Consider the following 20,779-nt stretch of genomic DNA (forward strand, 5'->3'; position numbering starts at 1 on the left):
TCAAAAAGGGGTCAGAGTGTTTGTTCGATTATAAAAGCTTCTCACTAAAGGTAGAATTGTAAATTTAAGCTAAATTTTTACCAAATTTAGAAATGAGTCATTCTTTTTGAAGCAGACCATAAAGAAAATAAGTTCACTGGAACTTGTTTTTCTGTTATGGTTAATACTAAAGTGCTAGTCATCTTTCCACAAGAAGAATTCACTCCTTTCATCTGCTTCTAATATCAAAGTTATCATTTATTGTTTTAATTACTGAAGTATTAATTAAGTGAGACGTTTCAAAGATATAAATACTCTTGTAGCGGTTTGATTGAACATGCTAATTTAAACAAATACTCTTGTGAATAAAGTTGTTGATTTTTTTTTTTAAAAAAATCGTATAAAGCTTTAAAAGATAGATAATGTAAAATGTATGGAGTATTTCAGATTATGATATTTGATTATGTACGTAAGTTAATGTTGATTAGATATGTATATATTTTTGTATTGGAAAAAATCGAGTTAACATTTGAAATTAATTATGTGGATGATATGTCAAGACACGTGGATCAATAAAAGAGTGACAGATGGCAAAGAGTACATAAAGAAACGCGAGCCTTAATAGATACGGGCAAAGGTTCAAGAAAACAAGAAGGAACAGTTACTCGGATCTATTGATAATTTGAAGAGACATGGGTGGAATGAACCAAGATAGCAAAAAGTACAGATACGTATTATATGCAATTAATGAGCATAAATGATGGGGAACATTATAGAATCATCACGAAACAATTACGATTGCCAATTATAACGTTTCATTAATGCCATTAATTGCTCATAATGACTCTATTATGAGAGGAAAGAAAAGTAGTACTTAGAAATAGCTATAAAAGGAGAGAAATAACATTTTGTATTGGACACACTGATTATTATTGGAATATACTTATTTACATTGCTTTATTTTGCTTACTCGGCTACTTCTCAGTTCAATTTTCTTTTTTTCACTGCATAATTATTTCCTTATTTGATTATCAGTAACCTGAGTTCTTCCAAAATTAAGCTTTGACCGAAATTTTTATTTTTTGGTTAAACAAATTGGTTCCGTTACCGGGAATCTGATAATCTTTTACTTTCTAAATCAACTCTCTTGTCAAAACAATCATGTCAAATGTCAACGACAACAACCAACAAAATTTACAGCACCAAGAAAATCAACAACATCAGGAGAATCAACAAGGTGATGGAACTCCAGTCCCCTCACAACGAAACTCTCCTCAACAATCTCGAGAAGGGACTCCTGACGGATTTGAATCAAATATGAACGAGTAGTTTGAGAATGATCAAGCTATTGATGAAGCTTTGAAAAAATTAATCGCTCAACAGGCCAGTAATGCTCTTCAGGCTTTTGCTAACCAGTTGCCAGCTGTACTACCAACACCAACTCCAAACAACAACAATACCGTGGAAAATCCTTGCTCAGGACTCGTTAACTCAGGCAGTGGAAGAACTCCCAGCGAATCTCATGATGGAGGGTCGGTAACCTAGTTAATTCTGATTTACAAAGTTTAGTACTAACTTTGCAGAAACAGCTCAAGGAGCAGAGCGATCGTATAGAGCAGATACCTGGAGTGCCGCCCGTAATCAAGGGAACAGATATGGACAAATACTCTCAACAACCTTGGAAGCCAAGTGCCTCTCCTTTACCAATTCCAAAGAAATTCAAGATGTCTTATATTCCGAAATACGATGGAACAACTGATCCACGGGATCACGTAACTGCATTTACAACTGGTTAAAGGGCAATGATTTGACCAAGCAAGAAAATGAATCAGTGTTGGTCAAAAAATTTGGGGAAACACTCACGAAGGGAGCATTGACATGGTATTCTCTTTTACCTGAAAATTCTATCAATTCTTTTGCTGAGCTTGCAGATTCATTTATCAAAGCACACTCAGGAGCTCAAAAAGTTGAAAAGTGAATGGAGGATATTTTCAAAATAAAATAAGGAGATACGGAATTGCTCAGGGAATTCGTAGACAAATTTCAGCGTGAAAGGATGATTTTGCCACGTGTACCTGATAATTGGGCGGCTATAGCCTTTGCGAGTAATCTAAATGAAAAAAGCTCGGAAGCCACGAGGAGTCTCAAAGAAAGCTTACGAGAATTTCCAGCAACAACTTGGAATGATGTTTATAATAGATACAACACAAAGCTGCGGATAGAAGAAGATACTATCATTCAGTCCTGGAAAGATGAAAGAGTGAGTTCAAGACGAGCTGAAACTAAAAAAAAGGTCCGATAAAAACAGGTACGAACCTTATATGGGACCAGCAGGAAGGGATTCGCGTTCAAAACAGGAAAACCCAAGGTATGATCCTAGATTAAGAGATAGAGAGTCAGGTTCATCATCAAAGTTCGGAAAAGAACGAAGCATGTGAGATACGCGAGACGATGATAGAAGCTCGAAAGCAAAAATCGGCGGCTACAGTTTTAATGTTAGCACGTCCGAGTTGATGGCTATTTTAAGAAGCATGGGAGATAAGGTACGGTGGTCAAAAGAAATGAGATCAAACCCAAACAGGAGAAATCTCGATTTTTGGTGCGAGTTTCACAATGACCACGGTCACAAAATGATGGATTGCATATTGTTACAAGGTGAAGTAGAACATTTATTAAAATAAGGGTATTTAACTGAATTGTTTAGTGAAAATGGAAAGCAAGCATATATGAAGAATAGGCAGGAACCGTAAAAACCTTCTTCACCAAAAAGGACGGTTAATGTCATAAGAGGAGGGGAGGAGATCAATGGCGTAAAATATACAGCAGCAAAGAAGGTGTCAAAAATTACAATCACCCAGGGGAAATGAGTTCGACAGGTTTTGGAAGAAGATAGTATAACATTTGATGATACAAATGCAGATGGTGTGCTGACCCCGCATAATGATGCACTGGTAATATTTTTACTTGTACATGACACTAATGTAAAACGAGTTTTGGTTGACCCATGTAGTTCTGTGAATATCATTCTATTGAGAGAGGTAAATGAGATGCAAGACAATGATAAGTTGATACCCAAGTCACGCACCTTGTCTGGTTTTGACAACTCGTGCGCCGTAACAAAAAGGGGAGATAATACTCACCACATTCGCAGAAGGAGTAGTCAAAGACACCAAATTTCAAGTAGTAGAAATGGATATGGCTTACAATATGATTCTCGGCAGACCATGGATTCACAAAATGGATGATGTCCCATCTACGTTACATCAAGTCATCAAGTTCCCTTCACAATGGGGCATACGACAAATCCGTGGTGACCAACAAGCTTCTCGAAGCATTAACTCTGTGGCAGTTTCAAGTGCAAAAAGTGACGAAAAATACCAATAACAAAATTCTGTTGAGGATGCAGCAACACGTGCCTCAACTGAAGACGGACAAAGAGATGTAGACTTGAGGCCTGATATTATTCAAGAACCGGAATAAAATGAAAACATAAAAACAACAATCGATGAACTGGAAGCTGCGGTACTATTTGTACATTAGCCAGACAGAAAAGTCTACATTGGGACCAACCTCAGCCCAGAAATGAAATGTAAGTTGATTGAATTTAAAATCTAACGCAGATTGTTTTGCTTGGTCACATTCAGATATGACAGGTATACCACCAGAGGTAATGACCCATAAATTAAATGAAGATTCATCATACCCACCCGTCAAACAAAAGAAAAGGAAGTAAGGTTCTTTCAAGAATCAGCTGATTCAAGATGAGGTACAAAAGCTTTTAAAAATCGGGTCCATCCGTGAGGTAAAATATCCAGATTGGTTGGCTAATATTGTAGTAGTGCCCAAAAAGAATGGTAAGTGGCGAGTTTGTGTCGATTATACTAATCTAAATAAAGCTTGCCCTAAAGATTCTTTTCCATTACCGCACATAGATCAACTAGTTGATGCTACTGCAGGACATGAATTATTAAGTTTTTTAGATGCCTATTCAGGATATAACCAGATTAAAATGGATCCTCTAGATGAAGAAAAAACTTCCTTTATCACAGACAGGGGGACTTACTGTTACAAAGTTATACCGTTCGTCCTAAAGAATGTTGGGGCCACATACCAAAGATTGGTGACCAAAATGTTTCAAGAACATCTAGGAAAAATCATGGAGGTGTACATAGATGATATGCTGGTCAAATCACAACAAGTAGGGGATCATATTCAACACTTGTCGAATACATTTCAGATTCTACGCAAATTTAACATGAAGTTAAATCCTTAAAAATGTGCATTTGGTGTGTCATCAGGTAAGTTCCTGGGATTCCTTGTTTCTAACCGTGGCATTGAAGTAAATCCCGCACAGATTAAAGCTATTGAGGAAATTTCGGATATACTTACGAGCAAAAAAGAAGTACAGAGGTTGACAGGAAGAATAACAGCTTTGGGAAGGTTTATTTCCAAGTCAGCAGAAAAGTGCTTCAAATATTTTTCAGCCCTAAAAAAGTAAAATCAATTTGAATCGTCTGAAGAATGTCAACAAGAGATTAAAAATTTAAAAGCGTACCTGTCAAATCCACCATTGCTAGCCAAACCAAAAGATGCGGAAAAATTACTCATCTACCTTGCTCTTTCAGAAGTAGCAGTAAGTGTCGTATTAGTTCGAGAGGACTAAGGTAAACAATCTCCGATTTATTATGTTAGCAAGTCTTTATTAGATGCTGAGACTCGATATTCTCATTTAGAAAAACTTGCACTAACATTAATTATGGCATCTAGGAAATTAAGGCCTTACTTTCAATGTCATCCTATCCATGTAGTAACAGCCTACCCCTTACGTAATATATTGCATAAACAAGAGTTATTGGGTAGATTAGCCAAGTAGGCTATAGAGCTAAGCGAATATGACATTATATATCAACCTAAAACTACAATAAAGTTACAAGTTTTGGCAGATTTTGTGGCAGATTTTAGCCCAGGTTTACAAGTAGAGGTAGAAAAAGAACTGCATGTATTTAACGGGTCTAATCTAGGTACTTGGACCTTATTTACTAATGGTTTGTCAAATATAAAAGGAGCAGGTCTAGGCATTGTCTTGGTACCACCTGCGGGAGAAACCATACGACATGCCATAGAATGTCATCTTATCACTAATAATGAAGCAGAATATGAAGCTGTGATTGCAGGTTTAGAATTGGCACGAGAGCTCGGAATAGAGCAGGTCATAATCAAAAACGATTCACAGATTGTAGTTAACCAAATGCAGGGGACTTATATAGCTAGAGAGGCAAGGATGCAGCAATACCTGAAAAGGCACGGGACTTGGTCAGATAATTCCAAACTTGGAAAGTCACGCAGATACCAAGGGAAGAGAATGCTGAGGCAGATGCTTTGGTTAATCCTGCATCTGTTGCAGAAGTGACAAATGGAGAAAATGCTTCCGTAATATAGTTGTTTCATTCAGTGCTTGACCAAGATAAAATGAGGTAAATTACAATAATCTAACTTGGGATTGGAGAAACGAGATTGTCAATTTTTTGCAGTATGGAATATTACCTGAAGATAAGAAAAAGGCTCAGGAACTTTGCCAAAAGGCCGCTCTTTACTATTTAGATCAGGGTAATTTATACCAAAAAATATTCGGTGTCCCTCTAGCAAGATGTCTCGGGCCTTCACAAACGGAATATGTGATGAAAGAAATACAGGAGGGACATTGTGGATATCACGCTGGAGGAAGATCTTTGGTACAAAATATAACTAGAGCTGGCTATTGATCGCGGCCTACTCCGCATTACTATTGAGTAGCGAGAGAGGGTTGGAGCATCTTTTACCCGATTTAGGGTCGGGATCGATTTCCACAGAGAGATACAATTTGGAATTGAGTATCTATCTAGTGTAGAGTTGCGTATATGTTCCAAATTACACTCCTACTCATTTTTGGGGTTTTCTTTTTACTTCTACTATTATCAAAATACAAATGGTAAATGCAACTAGATTAAGCTAAGAGTTAAACTAAAAAGGGTTGTTCAAATAGTTTAAAAGGCACTAGGGTAATGACTTTCACCTAGGTGGTTAATTGACGGGTAATTGAATCTAAGACATGATTGACATAATTGGGGAGTATGATATAACCGTTGCACGATATTACCCTTTCTACACCTCTCAGTGGTTCGAGTGATTTTTCCCGAATTGACTTTTCAAGACCAATTGGGTATACAAATTTGCACAAGCAACTAGGGTTCGAGTCGAATATTACTCTCTCGAGGTTTAACCCTTTAATTGGGGCTATCAATCTCTTGAGTACGCCTCAGTTCCTTGTTAGACTAATTTCGAAGACTTAGGCTCTCTTTCTCAAGAAGAGCCATAGTCAACTAGACACAAACTAGTATTTGCAATCACTAATTCAGCAATTAACCATGAAATTGGCCCAAATATCAAACACCCATAGTCAATCTAGCCCTAAAATACAAGACCCATCAATTACCCACCCTAGGGTTGAGCCACAACCCTAGCTTATGGGTCTAGCTACTCATAATTAAAGAAGAAAAGCAAGAAATAGATGAAGAACAACTCATATTAATTAATCACTAAGGTAAATAACAAGATTCAATGATGAAAAGTAGATAAAATTGCCCAAAATGGCTAAGAAAGTCGAACCCACAAGCGCAGCTACGTTACAAAACTATCCGATACCCTAAAAATGGAAAAAGAAGCTATTTATACTAAGCCAAAAAATTTGGACAAAATTACCCCTACGGGGTTAGTGCGGACCGCACAAAATGGAGTGCGGCCGCACTACGGCTTTGATCTTGAAAATACAACTCTGTGAACTCGAGCAATGCGGATAGCATAGAATGGACTGCGACCATAGAGGCTTCTAGTGCGATCCGCACAGAATGGACTGCGGACCGCATTGGCTTGGAACTTCACATCTGGCATCTCTCTGATCCTTGGGTCTGCGGACCGCACTAAATCGAGTGCGGACCGCACAAAACTTAGTGCGGCCGTATTGCCTCTTTGCCGGGAAATCAGCCTCTCTAAATCTCCTAGTGCGGACTGCACAGAATGGTGTGCGGCCGCACTGGGCCTGTTTTGCCTGAGCTCGTCTTGTCTTTGGCACTTGTGCAAGTTCCACTCCTTTTGAGCTGATCTTTGACATCTTGTCACTTTGTTGATCAAACCTGCAATCAAGCACAGCTTGTGAGCCTTTTGAGACTATTTTGTACAAATTTCTAATCAAAACATAAGCAATAAGGAGTATAAAAGATATCAAAATCTTTAGTTATCAGCTATTACTGGCCAAAAATGGAAGAAGAGGCGGAAAATTTTGTGGCTAAATGTGACAAGTGCCAAAGATATGGTAACAACATGCATCGACTAGCTGAATTATTACATCCGGTTGTTGCACCGTGGCCTTTTATGAAGTGAGGGATGGATATCGTAGGTCCACTACCATAAGCCAAATGCAAGGTAAGATTTCTGTTAGTACTTACCGACTATTTTACTAAGTGGGTAGAAGCAGGAGCCTTCAAACAGGTACGAGAAAAAGAAGTCAGAGACTTCATCTAGGGAAACATCATATGCCGGTTCGGGGTTCCAAAAGAGATTATGTGTGATAACAGCCCACAATTCATAGGCGCACAAATCACAGAATTCTTCCAAAGTTGGCAAATTAAAAAGATTACCTTGACATCTTATCATCCAGTGGCCAATGGACAAGCTGAATCAACAAATAAAGTTATTATCAACAACTTGAACAAAAGACTAGAATAATCAAAGGGCAAGTGGCCAGAGGTACTTTCTGGAGTCTTGTGGGCTTACTAAACAACAACAAAAACAAGTACGGGAGAGACACCGTTCTCGCTTATAGTTGGTGTCGAAGCCTTAATTCCAGTCGAAATAGGAGAGCCAAGTACGAGATATACTCCAGCTACCGAAGAGTCGAATGAAGAAGAGATGCGGGTAAATGTGGATTTGAAGAAAGGAGGGAAACTGCCTTAATAAGGATGGCATTGCAAAAACAAGTTATTGAGCGATATTACAATCGGAAAGCTCGTCTCAGATACTTGAAGATTGGGGACTACGTACTCAAGAAAGTCTTCCAATCAACAAGAGCAGTTAATGCAGGAAAGTTAAGTCCAAATTGGGAAGGGCTTTACAAGATTCGTGGTATCGCAGGAAAAGGTGCATAGGAGCTTGAAACCATGGATGACATGATTCTACCTTCGAGTTGGAATGTTGTTCATCTGAAGAAGTACTATTTCTAAGGGAAGGAAATACCAACAGTCAGGTATCCCCACTTACGATTTTTATTTTTGAATTGTTAAAGTTATACTAATAATTTTAGATGATAGGCAAAAAGCTAGCCCACACTGAATGATGAATTTAGACCTGAAAGACACGCAGAAGAAACATAATTCCCAGTCTAGGGTTACAACTATTCTAATGAAAATGTAATGGGTTAAGCAGTCTTCATCTAAATTATACCTCCGAGTCCCGTATGTTTTTCATTTTAAGGAAAATGACCGCATGGAAGGAATAATCAAGTGCTCGAGATTTTATACTTCAAAGCTCAAATACTTGGGGACTATATATATATATATATATATATATATATATATATATATATATATATATGGAAGGCAAAGAAGGTTGAAATAATTAAATTTCAAGTCAAGCCTAAAAGTCTACTCAATAAATATCAAGTTCAGAGCAAAGTCACAAGCCAAAAACGCAAGTCTGATCCAAAAACCTGTGAAGAATACACTCGTGGATATAAATTTCAAAATCTTACGAATGTTTAGGTTAAAGGCAGTATTTAGCCATGAATCATAAAGAAAACCTTGGATTTTCGTTTTTACAAATCTATTGTAAAGAAAATAGTTACGGAAGAGTTATAGAAGATATTTAAATACATGTAAGGTATTATTTAGCTTGACATGTTCGAATGAAATAAAACTTTTCTCAAAGTTATTCCAAGAAACATGTGTGTTCCTATTTCTCCTTTCGTATGTTTATACCATTATGAAGCTGAGACGTCTTCTTCATTAAGTGTCGTATATAAAAGGGCCCTCTTTTATAGTTCATGCTTGATTAAAAAATCCATGACATTAACTAAGCATTTTTAAATGCAAAAGTTAAAAGGGTAAAACAAAAACCCACATATATTGAAATTAAAGTGGAAGCAACTCCTTAAACTTATCAAGAAAAAAGGCAAGGACAAATCATTAAAAGAGTATAACAGAAACTCAAGTCAAAGGCATCATAAAAAAGTTGAAGCAAAAACTTTATAATATTTAGTTAAAACTAAGTATGAACTTAGTTCTAACTTAATTGTTATTACAAAAATCTCCGAAAAGACCCAGGGATATGTTGTTACCAAAAACATTACCCCTAAATGGGACCAGGGGTAAAACCACCAAATGTTCCTCCAACAAACAAAAAAAGTTAAACTTCACAAACAAACTTCCACTGTGGAGCAGGTTTTGAAGAAGAATTCAAGGTGACATCATCAGCAGCAGAAGGTTCAACTTGATCAGAAGGAGCTTGGACATCCACTACACCAGGATTAACTTCAACACTTTCGGGAGTATCAGCCATATGTGAAAAAAAACTTTGGCTTTGCTGAGTCTTTTCAATTGTCTCCTTAATCTTTACTAACTCAGCATCCAAGTTAAAACTTTCCTGGCTTACCTCCATAAGCGTATCATGGCGCGTGTTCAAAATGGCCCAACTTACTTCAACATCGGCCTTGTCTTCAAGAGCTTCGTAGTCACTTTCCTAATGATCAATTTCACTCTTGAACTCTTCTCTCTCAGCTAATGCAGCATCGTAAGAAATCTGTAAGGGACCGAGCAAACTCTCCAAAAACTTAACCTTATAGGAAGAAACTCGGAGATCTTCTTGGGTCTGAGTGAGTGTTTGAACAAGCTCCTCAGCATAAACTTCTTTCTCATTCAACAGGGACTTCAGACCTTTGATCTCTTCCGTAGCTTTGGAGAGTTGTTCAGTAAAAGACGACTCGAGAAGGTTCTTATCCTTGTCCGCCTGGTTGGAAGAAGCTTTCTCAACAGCTAGCTCCGCTGCCATGACTCTTAGCTGCTGCTCCAAGGTACATTTGTTCTCTTCTAAAACTTCCATCTCAAGCTAGAGGCTTTTATACTGCTCTTTCTAATTATCTGCCTCAATCTGGTATTCATGCATCAATTGCTCTGTATGGGAAACCCTTTTCATCATCTCCGTGCCGATGAGATTGATCTACATAAAGAGAAAAGGATAAGAATCCTAGTAGAAGGAAAATGGTATAAGATATAAAAAGAAGTCTATACATTCAATGATGATTGTACGATGTCATTCATCCAAGCCAAAGAACTATGACTTTCTAGCTTAGACTTTTCAAGCAGACCAATAAAGGGTTTTAACCATACGTGACCTGACTTCTTCAGAAGATTACCATCGGTAAGAATTTCAATGGTAATTTGCTTCATTACCCTGCTTCCACTTGAAGAACCAATTTCAGTACGAGAAATATTTGCAGTAGGGACAGTAGACGAAGTCATAACGGCTTGAGACGGAGCAGAAATAGCAACAGTAAGAACAGGAAAATGGCGTTCCATTGGGACAGATACAGGGAAGGAGGCAAGAGGTACTTCCTCAAACACCAAATCAAAGCCTTCATTATCAAACCCACGTAAAAAGAGGTGATCAGTAGAGTCACGAGGTGCCATGGGTGTCTCTTCGTCAAAACTCACTAAAGTAGTTTCGACAGGCTCGGTCAGAGGAACATAACGAGGAGGAGTAAATTCATCATCCAAAATGACGCGTCTTCTAGCCTGCAGCTTTCTAACCAAAGAGCTTCCATCCCGCTCTTCTTCATCTTCAGAGTCCTGGTGTCTGCCAGCTTGTCTTTTCGATGAAAAACTCAAGATTATCTCCTGAGCTCTTGCCAAAGAAAGTCTAGAAGCTGCGATTGACTCAACACTTACACCACTAATAGGAAACCCTGATAAAAAGAAGGGTTAAACAAACTCTAATGATAGAATGAGTAAAAATAGAAGAGAAAGAATAAAAATTTTACCGTGAGTCTTAACCTTCCGACCAAACCTAGTTGAGAGGTACTTCCAAGATCTAACTTCCATCAGAGCAATGGTCAACAATTTTTCTACCCAACCACGGAAATTAGGAATCTCTTCAACAGTTCCCATGGTTGCTAAAAAAGAAAAAGTGAAATAGTCACGGGAAGTACAAACTTTTTTAAAAAAAAAAGAGAAGAGAGAAAGTTGTAAAGAAAACTTACGTGCAAAATTCCACTTTTCAGGGAATGTCATATTTTCTTCACCTACTAACCCTATCGTAGGAGTAGCAACAAATCGGGCGTACCAACCACAATCTTTATCGTCCTCAGGACTGACTAAAACTCTCTTCCCATGATGGAACAACTTAGGGGAGTAGAGATGGATTAGATGAATAAAGATGAAAGGCAATTGAGCCAAATTAGCCAAATACCTTAAACATGCAACATCCCTCCATACAATAGGGCTAATTTGTCCTAAACACACATTGAAGAAGCGGCAGAATTCAATAATGATTGGATCAATAGGGGGTCTAAAGTCCAATGTAAAGGGGTACGTATACACAATAGAAAAGCCAGGTTTGAAAGAAGTGATCCTTTGATTTGCATTTGAGATCAGAATTGGGAAATCGAACTTCCAATGACAATCTATACGAACAACAGAGATCAAAACTTCAGTAATCTGTGAAGGGTAAACATCTGCATGATCATGAGAGGACATAGAAGAAACCTGGTTTCTAATCGATTCTCTATCAGTATAAAAAGAAAGTTCAGAAGGGATAATCTCGTCTACTGTAGGTTCATGGACTGGCTCATTGGAATCTCTACTTCTGGCAGAAGACCTATGTGGAAGAGAAACCCTAATTCTAGAAGATAAAGGAGGAGTGGAACTAGGTTAAGAAGAAGAAGAACCTCGAATGGAAATTGACCTTAAACTACGCAACCTATCCCCTTTCGTGCTTCTAGTAGGAGCAAGGAGAAGTTCATCTACGATAAGAACTTTTTGAGGTTCAAGGTTTGAAGAAGACAGAGCTGTACGAAGAAGAAGAGAAGATTGGATAGTCAAAGATGGAAAACTTTTCCATAAAAGAAAAGACAAAGGATATATTTATACTCAGAAGCAACCGTCAAACAAAAAGGTAATGATGGAAACGTCATAATGAAAAATGTCACTTCGTGATTGATGTAGCCGTAAAAAGCCCTAAAAGACGCTGAAGAACTGCAGAACCAATCAAAAGCCACCACGTGTCACATGCATTAAATGAAAGTGACATACGAAACGTTAGTTCTGGAAAAGGTATAATGATATGTGGGAATGGCGGCAAAAATATTCGCTTTAATGAGATCCACTTCCCAAATATTCAATTGCTGAATAAATGGCAAGTGGGGGGGGGACTATCTGTATTGGGGAAAATCGAGTTAACATTTGGAATTAATTATGTGGCTGATATGTCAAGACACGTGGATCAATAAAAGAGTAATAGTTGGCAAAGAGTACATAAAGAGACGCATAGGTACGGGCAAAGGTTCAAGAAAATAAGAAGGAATGGTTACTCGGATCTCTTGGTAATTTGAAGAGACATGGGTGGAATGAACCAAGATAGCAAAAAGTACAGATACATATTATCTACAATTAGTGAGCATAAATGATGGGGAACGTTATAGAATCTTCACGAAATAGTTACGATTGCCAATTATAACGTTTTATTAATGCCATTAATTGCTCGTAATGGCTCTATTATGAGAGGAAAGAAACGTATTACTTAGAAAAAGCGATACAAGGAGAGAAATAGCATTTTGTATTGGACACACTGATTATTATTCGAATATACTTATTTACATTGCTTTATTTTGCTTAGTCGGTTACTTCTCAGTTCAATTTTCTTTTTTTCACTACATAATTATTTCCTTATTTGATTATCAGTAACCTGAGTTCTTCCAAAATTAAACTTTGACCGAAATTCTTATTTTCTGGTTAAACAATTTTATTCCTCATAGGCTCACACCATTTTACGTTGTTTAATATATTAGGGAAAACAACTTCAACAAGTATAATGGTATATCTTAACATTGCAATATAGTTTACAATGTTAGGTAAAATATGCAGGAGTACTATCTTTTCGGATGAGTATCAAGATAAAGTGAATGCTCAACTGAACAATAGTGGTGAGAAAGATCGTTACTTTCAACTGAAATCCATCTTCAAATTATATTTTATTGCATTGTAGATGTACCTAAGAAACATCCAACATTGACGCATGAAAAGAATGTGTAATTGGGTCAAGCTTATTCACGTCCATTAGTTTATCACAGAATTCGCATGCATTTCTATAATGATTTAGTTGATGGAGTATTATTTATCATCACAAATTGATAAAATCCCTTTGGTGAGTACTATGTTTCTGTTTATCTATTTAAAGAAAATGGTATATTTTTATATTTAATTTTAAAATTTTCTTCTTACTTTAAGTGACATGATTATATTTACGGCATTGCTTTAGATCAAAGTTAAAAGTGTTATAAAATAATAAAAGAAGAAGAGTATTGCAGAGAAAAGTAAGGAGAGAATTCTTATTGATTTGGGATCAATTACAATAAAATAGAATCTCTCTATTTACATGGGAAAAGTGACTTAGTCACCAAGTAACAAACCCTAAAATCTCTCTAGAATATAGACATTCACCTTAAATATAATTCTATTTATAACACTCCCCCTTGAATGTCTATTCAACAGAAAATGTGTTTCCTTAAAACCTTAACTAAAATAAAATCTAGTGGAGAAAAAATTCTAGTAAAGGAAAAAAAGTACACATTTTTAGAAATACGTCTTTTGGTTGCCTCATTAAAAATCTTGCAAGGAAAACCTAGTGGGACAAAACCTTATAAGAGAAAAAGAGTACAACGCGTATTAACTCCCCTTGACGAGAACATCAATTCACATCTTTGAGCCTTCGCATCCCAATCTTGTGCATTAGCTTCTTGAAGGTTGACATCGGCAGAGATTTGATGAATAAAATAGTCATATTAACTCCAATGAATATGTTGCACCTTGAAAATCCTCGCTATCACATTATCATGCTTATAGTTATAGCAAGATACATATGTGCGCAAATAACACTTAGGATATGGTACTTCAGGACCAAGAATTGTATATGTTTCAAGCGGTTTAAATCATTCAAGGATTGTCATATAATAGACTTTAATTAGATAGATATCAAGTTTTAATGTCATGCTAGACAAATAAGATATCGAAAACTGATTGCACATATCATTGACTTTATACTTTCAAGTATTTGAACTACATGTCCAAAACTGCATATCTTTCATATGAAACCAATTCTATTTGAATTGTGTCTCTTCTATTGGACCAATATTTTTGTGTCCGTATTTGACAGACTTGAGGTCCTCATCTATACTTAGCGCTATGATAGATGTCGTCGACAAATATTTTATATCGGTTCTAATATTTTTTAATAAAGACATAACATAGAGATCTCTTCCTTCATATTTTCAGGTACCTAAACCTCTCCTAAGATTTTATGAAGTATTATGTCATGTGATCTTCTAGATCACTTGCCTCCTTTATTATGATCATTTGATCATCTTTTTTATCGAGAAGTTTATTGGAAACCGATTTGTCTATATGCTTTAAGCATACCATAGAATTTGTCCTTCTAGGACTTATTCTAATAGGAGTACTTTCAGTGAGAATATAGTTGCTTTCTTTGGGTCAGCAAATGCGTCTGGCATGTTTTGCAATATATTGCAGATGAATTATCTTTTTATGAACTTCAAGTTCATATTATCTTATTCGAGGATCTAGATGTATAAATAATAATTCATTCCACGTAACTTTTCTCAACTGTTGTATCATGTGTCCCCCTCATGTTAGAAAACTTAACTTGTATCCTCAACTTTAGAAATTCATCATTGTGCGTTGTGGTGCTAATCAAAATACACACGACACATTAACAATAATACAATGGAATTATTTGATTCCTGACCCTGAAGCACTTGTGAGGGAAGAACGTAATATACTTTCGTATATAATGTATGTCAAACTGATATAGATAATTTTATTCTCCTAAGAAATAGTTTAATTATTAAGTGGGGCCACTCAATAAATCGAGGTACTCAATAAATAATCTTGCTAAACCAGTTGTGATATAAACCAACTTATCAAGATAAACTATCTTGAATAGAAAATCTGAAAGTTATGCTCTAAATTAAATTATTGACCAAGTTACCTCGCAAACACCAGGTTACGAGTTAATAATAATCGCACGTGTAACCATCTCATAGATGCATCTTATGTGGTATAAATAGCAGGTGCATGGGCCCAGATTCACCTTTGATATTTTTAACATTCATGATATTCAATCCCAATTTTAGTTGGTATATTAATTAATAAGAACAAGCAACATAAGAGAATTCGCAAAGAACTTTCTAGTTCTTTAATATTTACCCATGTGAATTCTCTTTTATTTTTTTGGTTAAACCAGTTGTGCCAGCTGAATAAATTATCAATATTGATAAATTTTAGGTTTACATCATAATGTGTGCAATTATAAATAACCTCCAAGTTTCTTATGATATTAGTTTTTATATCAATAAGCTTTCACTTATTATGACATTCTTTTATTTGTATAGTACAAAACGGGAGATCAAAGTGGGTATCTTTTCGCATACATATTATCCCGCTATAGGTTGTAGCAATAGAAGATATTAAATCTTTCTTTTACTTATAGTCTCAATATATCGCTTCCGCGAAACTTTAGAAACTCAATAAGTTTCTTTGAGAATTACTACGGCACCATACCTTATTGATAATTAATTTTATTTCTCCAAAGTAGTATAATTGGCTATTCTAGAGCTTTCAATTAATTTTGTACTACCATATATTTATCAATATGCATATGGTGAATATCTCTTTTAAGAAGAAAGTTATACCATTATGGTCACGGTCAAAATCATTATAGGCAAGATATGTTGCTTCTATTACTTTTGCTATGTAATACTCATATTGCCATAATATTTTGGCATAATCACAATAGGTATGTGATCAATGATCATTCATGTCATAATAATAAAATTATTTTCTTATTTCATCTCAAACCTCCTTCTAGAGGTGAGTATGGTAGATTCACTACCACCAGCACATTCATATTCTTTCAAGAATGAATATGTATTCATACATCAGATCTTGTCACATTCACATCATGAATGAACCATAATCATCTGTATGTATTTTATAAAATTCCATGTCAAATCGATAACATATTACTTTCACAAAGTAAAGGGTTATTTTGAGAATCCTTATTATTCTCATTACCACAATGATATCTATTATAACTTGGTCTATTGCCACGTCCACATTCATTGATACCTTCACGGTAATAATTTTGTCTTCTTTCAGACTTATCACATATTGCTATCATATTCTCTTAAGGGAATGAGAATGAAGCAAATTTAATAGGACAGGTGTTTACTTCTCGTACTCATAATCATACATGAATTTGATCATGACAAGATATAACAATTTTACCACTTCAGATGGTTATAATTTCTTACAACTCTATTAGAGTTCTAATTTAAATTTATTATCTTTGCTTGTATTTAAAATCAAATTATAGAATGAAAGAGAAAAATACGGTAAAATACATACCTTAAATCCAGAATTTAATCATGAAGGAAGTTCATGGAACAATTGACAATCATTATACTCAATCTCAAAGCTTCTACCCAATTGGTTAGAGTCTCGTGCTGATAACGTATTATAAAACAATAAAAGAAAAAGAAGAGTATTGTATAGAAAAGTAGGGAGAGAGAATTCTTATTGATTTGGGATCGATTACAATAGAATAGAACCCTTCTATTTATAGGGGAAAAATAATTTAACTACCAAATAACAAACCGTAAAATCTATTTAATTATATAGACATTCACCTTAAATACAATTTTATTTATAACAAAAGTCTTTTTTTAAATAAAAAAAATTGGTACCCAGTGCAAAATCTAAAATGGAGATGAGAGAGGAGAAGTAGTTATGTACAAACCAAAAAAAAGGGAAAAGGGAACATTGAGGATAAAGTGTATACAGCTGGATGTCACAACAAGGGAGAAATAGGTGGGCATGCGTTGAAAATTTGGCCAAACATTAAAAGAGAGAGGAGAGTAGGTATATGGCATCCACAGCCGTTAATATATATTCATTTTTTGGAGTAAGTCGATCGATATAATAATTAACTAAGTGGTGATGATATTTGGATTCAAAAACTAAACAGTGCTGTTGGAGCAATGTCTCTGAATGGGGGTTTCTCTAAAATAGGCTCTGAAACTTGTTGTGGGCACTCTTTTTCTAATTAAAAGCGTATGAACCTTGGTTTCTTTTTGATTTCTCTGGTTCTCAAACTTAGATAATACAGAGAAACATTCTTCCAAATAGAAGTGGAAAATTAGATTAATTGCATGGAATGGTTGTGATCATAAAGAAGGGCATGAAGAGTCGCTTGGCTGCTCAAAGTAGATGTTTGTAGCGTTTGGTCTATTCCTAGTTTTTTTCTAAAATTTAAATTAAATAGGTTTTTAGTTAAATAATAACAGGACATTTTAGTAATTTGATTTTTAAGTTAAGAGCTTCCTACTTTTAAATAAACTAGTTTAGAGTACGTGCGTTGTGCGCGTATACCATACTAAAAAATATAAACTTTTTAAAAATCACATAAATAAATATTGTAAGAAATATTTTTGCACTATAAAATAAAAACTAAAGGAAAAAGTTATTATTACAAGATTGGCTTGATATGTGAATTTGATATTGTGAGATAAACACATTCCAGTCCTTTTTCATTATATTAAATCTTTTTTATTCGCATCAAATATTTACATCAAATTAATTTCGTGCTTTTAATATAGCATATAGATTACTTCGTCTCAACACGTATAAATTTTATAAAAATTACATAATTATTTTTTAAAAATGTATGTTAGTAACAAATGATAATGTGCACACACTACCTATTCCAAAAATGTCTATTTAAATCAGCCGATACATGTTTACTGGTTTAAATGTCACAAATACTTTAGGCTAATTATGTTGCACTTGATGTATTTATAAAAAATGAATATGTATTATTCAAGGAAAATATAACAACAAAACTAAGTTTGATAAATAATTAGTTCAATATAATTCTCAAAGTTGGTGCATATACATTTTGAGAGATAATTATTGATTATATTATAAAACATAGGGTCCTCAACAACTAATGCAACTGATTTTAAAGTAAATTTATTATCCTAAATAACACAAAGAAGATCCAAAAAGTCATACCGAAAATAAAAACCAATCAACATCGATAAATCTATACAAATCGAAGAATGCAACTCGTTTTAAGTTATATATGGATTATGCTTACCTTCTCCAAGCCGAATCCATAACAGACCTAGCGAGATGTTGGGAAATCGAAACAAGAAAAATAAGATGTTATGTAAAGCAGGACACTAACTAAAAATTAAACACTAATTAAAATCAAGCATCAAAGTAATAAAAAAATATAAGATGGCAAATAGTTTAAAAAAGCCAAAGCCAAAAATAAAGAGAAAGAAGAAGATACCTATGTGCTGTAATGGATATGAAGAGCCTGTTTGGCTTAGCTGATTTAGAGTACCTGATAAGCATTAGGTGCTGAAAAGCACTTTTAAGTACTGAAACTGATTTAAAAAATAAGCAGTTACGTGTTTGGATAAAAGTGCTGAAATTAATAATATGCAGCTGAAGAACTGGGTATACGAAGAGTTTTATTTTAAAAAGAAGTATTTTAGAGGATCTGCTTAAACTTGAAACTGCCTCAGAAGCAAAGAGACGCAAAATAATAGAATTCATGGAGATCTTGGCCTTTGATGAAGATGAACTGATATACTGGCATTCTCTTCCAACTCCGTATCCTAACTCAAGGAAAACTATCTCTAGATGGGGATAGAATTGTAAATATTTTGGTCAAACTTAAAGTGCTTATAAGCTGAAATTTGATAAGTTGGGGGAGACCAACTTATGACTTTTGGCTTATTTTTGGCTTATAAGCACTTTTAATTTTACCAAACGCGTAGATAAGCCAAAAAGTGCCTATAAGCTAGTTTGACCACCTTATAAGCTTAGCCAAACACCCTAGAAGTTATGAACGTATCATGATAAAAGTAGTAATTAGTTTCCATACCTCTCGTATACAAAAGAAGAATTAGAATTGGATGCCCAAACAAGCTGTCTTTTGGGCAGCGTCCTTGTGCAAGTGAGATTAATAGTCCAAAATATTAGGAGTTTTTAATAAGGAAAGATTTAATAATTAATATTTTAAATGATTTTAAAGTCCAAAATATTAGGAAGATAACTTAAATTACTATTTTGTCCGGTGTAAAAATATATTTTTAAGGGTAAAAAAGGCGAACAACATTTCGCTAAGGGCCCTCGTGCTTTTAATATAGTATATAGATAATAGAAGGACATTTTAGTAGGTTTCTCTGCACGTGCGTCACACGTGTATGTCAAGTAATGTTGTAATTAACTTCATAAAATAATGTCAATATTATTATAGAAAAAAAAAAGCTTTGAGTAAATAATTAAACGTGAATGAAAAAAGTGCAAGCTTTTGTGATAGATTAGTGTGGATTTTCGAATAGTTATTTTTTGGTCGAGGTAAAGATGATTCGATATCATGTGAATTTAGGAAGATGAATGATCAAAGTTTAAATTAGACGCAATCTTCCTTGTGTTATATGCTTCTTTCATTTGTTGTTACTTTGTCTTGACCAGTGAGAAAATATATTGCAGGTGTATACTGTTTGTGACAGAATTAATTGGCTAAACAGTTAGCTTGTTTCTGTTCCTATTAATATGTAAACACTAAAACTGAAAAGATATGATGGACGTAAGAGGTAAACAGAAACAATGAAGTGCTTAGTCCATCAAGCATCACATATGAAGTGTAATAAAATTTATCAATTTTGGCTAATTCAAATATAATGGCATTGCCATTAGCACGACTTTAATGCAGGATACATATAAAAGTTTTAAACGGCATCCAAACATGAGCTATGGTACTACACAGTGACCATCACTACTTAGTTCATTCCCCATCTAAATTTCTTTATTATTTTGTGATTAGTAAATTTCTTACATATTTTGATTTTAACAATAAAAGCTTAAGTGTCTATTAGGAAATATGAATGTTAGGTACTCCCAGTCCACATATATTTCATGTAAAAATAACAAAAGAATATAATGAAGATACAACAATGGCGGAAGATGGAGGAGAAGGTTCTAGAGAGAATTTCTGTTTGAGAGAAGAAAACGAATCATATGTTGAAGCTCTAATTACAATCTACTAAAGCTATGTATATATACACACACTTCAATTATAGCATCTAACCTACTGACCTCTTGCCTCTAAACTAACCAATCCCATAATTAGTTACAACTAACTAATCCTTCTTAACTAACTTAACTCCACTCACGTGATAGGCACGTGACCACTTCTATCTTCAACACTCCCCCTAAGCTAGATAGTGCAGACAAGTTCAACACCCCTAGCTTGCCTATCAGGTAATCATGTTGCGATCTTCCTAGAGCCTTTGTGAACAGATCAGCCTCTTGGTCTCTAGACATCACATATCTCGTTTTGACAATTCCTTGTTGGATTTTTCTCTGATGAAGTGCAGGTCTATTTCTATATGCTTCGTTCGTTCGTG

This window comes from Nicotiana sylvestris, chromosome 4, assembly GCF_000393655.2.
Source record: "Nicotiana sylvestris chromosome 4, ASM39365v2, whole genome shotgun sequence".
NCBI lineage: Eukaryota > Viridiplantae > Streptophyta > Magnoliopsida > Solanales > Solanaceae > Nicotiana > Nicotiana sylvestris.